The sequence below is a fragment of the Sinocyclocheilus anshuiensis genome, unplaced genomic scaffold (assembly GCF_001515605.1).
Source record: "Sinocyclocheilus anshuiensis isolate Anshui unplaced genomic scaffold, SAMN03320099.WGS_v1.1 scaffold371, whole genome shotgun sequence".
In the NCBI taxonomy this organism is placed as follows: domain Eukaryota; kingdom Metazoa; phylum Chordata; class Actinopteri; order Cypriniformes; family Cyprinidae; genus Sinocyclocheilus; species Sinocyclocheilus anshuiensis.
In genome coordinates, this window is record NW_015549597.1 from 947,414 (window position 1) to 951,765 (window position 4,352).

The 4,352-nt window shown below is 40.3% G+C and overlaps 1 long non-coding RNA gene across 1 annotated transcript in view; it reads left to right on the forward strand.

The window, feature by feature from the left end:
* Positions 1-4,157, forward strand: part of LOC107658476 (uncharacterized) — a 6,285-nt gene extending 2,128 nt beyond the window's left edge. Inside the window, exons 2-3 of the long non-coding RNA XR_001630791.1 lie at positions 1,291-2,746; positions 3,550-4,157. This is a non-coding gene — a long non-coding RNA (uncharacterized LOC107658476). The remainder of the gene's footprint in view (positions 1-1,290; positions 2,747-3,549) is intronic.
* The last annotated feature ends 195 nt before the right edge of the window (positions 4,158-4,352 follow it).

Here is a 4,352-nt window from a genome sequence, read left to right on the forward strand (position 1 = left end):
CCTCCTCTCTTCTTTTCTGTTTAAAGAAGTTCACTGCTAGAGTGAAGAAAGTCACAGAGGTTGTTGATTACATGGAGCATCTGCATGCCAGCAGCAAACTAATGTGTGACACTGCTTTAATGAGTAAAACACCAATCATCGGTCGGCTGCATGTGCGCTGCACTGCTTTATGTACATGCTTCGTATACATTGAAGGCCTCAGGACAGTGAGCGAGGGCCATCTGGTGGATATATGTTACGCTACATGCGTGCTTTGTGTAACTGGAGTATTCGGTCACCTTTAAGTGTTTTAGGGAAATTCTCAGATCAGTGTTATGAGTGTTTTTTTTTTTTTGAACTAGCAGGTTATTTAGCCATTTAAAGACAAAACGCAGTAACTACACCACAGGATTTTCCTTGAATCTGGGCATAGTTGAGTCAAACCCATCCAACACACAACAGATAATAGTCTTAAGGAGAGCTGATTTTGCTCATTTTGTAAATATGCATTTACAGTGTTTTGTCTTTGCATGGCGGTGAGGCAAATTATATAATGTAGATTTTTTATTCCTTCAATAGGTGTATATTAAAAATGTATGTAACAAGGTACCTTGTAAAAGAAACAAATGCAAGTGTGCATTATTTATAATCTTAAATTCAGACAAATGACCTGGTACATTTAGAGGGAGAGAAAGAGGAAGACTAAAATGCCGGTATGATTAAAGTCCAGCCAAAACACTGTTTTATTTCTCACCTTGTGTCTCCTCCATGTCCTCTTCCTCCTCTTCATCTCTCTTTTCATTTCCTTTCTGTGTTTTTTAATGCTCTTTATGAGGGAGTATAGTTCAGGTATTAATGATTTGTACAGTTTTGAAGGTTGACTTTGTAATTTCCACATGCATGGATTTCTTTTGCGAGCAATAAGGAAATTATAAGTCTGTGTTTTGATAAGAAAATGTATTTTAACAGAGGTTTATGTATTTGTTTGTTGATACGAGTGTGTACATATGGATGTGTATATTCATATGCACATGCATATTAATGATTTGCATGAAACAAATGTACAAACTTTTTTCCATTGATGTTTTGTTACCAATCTGTCATTTTTGACTTGATTGCTGTGGGGGGCGGGGCTTAGTTTTGCATGCTAAGATGCTATTGGGTGGCAGAGACCCTTACAACTGTTGTATTGAATGTGGGGTTTTGAATGTGCTTTAACTATGTACCTGTTTAAGTTTTCTTTTCTTTGTTAGACATCAAAAGCATTGCAGATTGTCATTTTATGATTTATTCTTTTTCATCTTTTCACAGAGAACTATTCTGAAAGCCCAGTGCTTATCAGATATATGCAAAAAGAAGCAGTAACTGTGAACTAAGACTAGAACAGAAAATCCACTTCTTCCTTCACAAATACATTCCCAAACGCACACCTGAGCCCCCGAACCAGTATCAGCTCCCGTACAAGTGCATTTTAGTTTGTATTCTCATCTCATGGCGTCATCAATCTTGTTTAATCATCTTAGTTTTGCATTATTAAAGAGCAGATTAGTTGTTTTTCTCCCCCTTGCTGTTGCGTTAACCTCAGCTCTAGCCCCCTCTGCTGGTTTTACGGGGGATGACGTAGCATTCGCTGTTGTAGATCATTAGCACTCCTTTGTCACTTTAGAGGCTAAGAATACAGATTTTAGCCCTTAATGTTTACCTGTTATATTTAAGATAAAAAAAAGATTCTTTAGGCATTTATTTGAACAGACTCAGACCAGAAGGAGTGTTTTCCTGTTCACTAAACACTGATCAGAGCAGAGAGAAAGAATATAATGCTAAGAAGTCTGCTCACTGCAGCAATGCATGTTTCCACACATTCAAGATCCCTAGTGCATTTTGTGGTTTTGCTGTGTGTAGTCTATCTGTTAAGGTGTAGTCAGGGTGAACAGAGTGGATGGGATGGCTCCACTTTTATCCCTTTATTTCAGTTCTGAGGTTACGATGTGGAAGAGACAGGCCTGCCACTAGTTAGCTTAGTTAGCGAATGCCCTGGTAAAAGCAGAGGCTGCATGTGATCACGCAGGACAGTGTAAATAATTCTCTGCATGTGGAGTTAACAGCACAGAAACTGAAATCCGTTTGATTCAAATGGAGAGCAGGTCGAGTTCAAACGATTTAGCGACATTATCCAGAATCCTCTCTGTTTCTGACTTACACTGCCCTGTCACTACTCAGGTAAATCTCTTTTTGTTTGTCTATACCAGTGCTTCCAAAATGATGTCATTCGAAACAAAGAGAGAGGCAGATGAGAACACCCCGTGTACGCATGCACTTGTGTAAATATGAAATAATCATGTTTGATCCCAACATTCATTCCAAGTCTTCCTTTTCCACAGTGTCCTTCTCGCCCTTCATTTCGTCATTTCATCCGTCACTTTCATTTATTCCCAACTCTTACTGCTTCCAAATAACAACCAAAAAAGCCCGGATGACATTATGAGAAACTGAGGAAAAATAATGAGTGATTTGTTTAAAAAAAAGAGAACTTTTCAATGACGGTCTGCCATAAGTGGATTACAAAACAAACCTGTTTGTGGAATCAGGATGCAACCAAATTCAGGAGATGAAAGCATGAGGGTCAGATGGACAGATTGTGTGTTTGGGTAACAGAGTTTTGGGAGGATTGTCAACAAATGAAGAAAGGCATCGTGAAATGGAGGACAGTTTGGGGAAGAAAGAAAAAAAGCAAAGAGAGGAGGAAGGGAGCTGAACGCTTCTCAGTGTAAGAATGTGCGTATGGTGTTCTGTGCGTCACACTGCGTGTTTTCATGTGATGTGCCTGACTGTGTGCTTAGTGTTTTGATTTTCTTTGTGTGACACTTTGTATTCCCGCTCTTCCCATGTTTGGCGCTGTGCTGAAATGGTGCACTCGCTCTCTATTCCCTATGCCAGCTTCACTGTTTGGTAAAATATCAAAATAAGGGCACTTCATGGGGAATAGCGAGTCGTCTTGGGAAGCACCCTTTGTGTGAAGAGGATTAACTGATGTACAATGAGCTTTTGCTTTGTTCTGGTCCATCCTAGAGGGCTGACAAAATCAATCATTGTTAATTGATTCTGTTGATTTTATTGACGTAGGTTTAGAATAAGATTTTGTGGCCCTCAACGACTGGAACTTTTATTCAGCTTCGTGTGTGTTTGTTTTTTGTGAGTGTGATTCCTAGAGTCTTGCATTTGTGTGTTTTGTTTTTGAGCGCATGTTACGATGGGCTTTGCTATGAGTACACTTGGGTTTTTGGTTCGTTTCTTTTTTACATTGGTATTTAGGAGACTTCATGAAAATAATGTTCCATGGACATCATTCCAAAACAAACAAAAAGAAAACATTTCAGCTTCTTTAGCTTTGGCTCTCGCAGTTGCGCGGTCTGAAATGGCTGGCATCTGCGAAAGCCTCTAGCAGTGTGTAGCCTATAGCTTTTAATGCGTTTGTATAAAGGTGACGCGACGTGTGGCGCGATACTGATTTTTCTGTCCTCCGTTTTCCTATTCCCCTCTCTTTCTGTCTTTCTCTTTTCTTCCCTACAGTGCTGAGCTTCTGAACTGCCCCTTTTCTAAAGCTCCCCAACCGCAAAACCTGTCCAGAGGCAACCCCCAGGGTCACCGCAGGATTAGTGATGGCGAAAGAGAGAAAACGAGAGATGAAAGGAGTGCTTCACTAAACCAACTTGAAGAAAACATTGTAACGTTCATCTCTCCATTACTAATTTTAACCCCCAACGTAGGTGCAATAAACTGACAATATCACGTCCTGGGAGGATGTGGAACACAGGGATCGCTGGCCTTGGAATACGGGTGGGATTCAGCATACAAACTGTAGTATGTCCTGGCTCGACCTGATGGAAATGGATGCAATTTTAAAGTGATGGGAACTATTTTTGTGGGGTGCTCCACCATGATAATTGCACCTGAAAGTGGACAAAAAACCCTCGATCCAGTCTCAGATACACATAATGTGTGGAAAAACACCCATCATGCCCTTCAACGCTATGCAATTCAAACACACGTTGACAGTCAATTTCATCAAACGCTTCAATCGAACAGTTTATCAGCCAAATCTTTTCCGCTCCTTTACCTTTTGGAGATCTTGCACGTGCTTTAAATGAAAATAGACAGCGGCGCCATCGTACTGTTTCCCCATTCATCCAATTGGAAATCTTGTTCAGAGCGTCCTTCTCAGGGCTCACAGAAAGGTGACTTGTCCACTATGAAGAAAAGAGCTTAGCCTCTCTCTTTTCTCTCTCTCTTAGTTCAGCTCTCTGCATCTCAGCATTTCTGTTCCACTGTAGATGAACTGCATGGCATGAATGAAAAACAAAAAAAACGAAAAA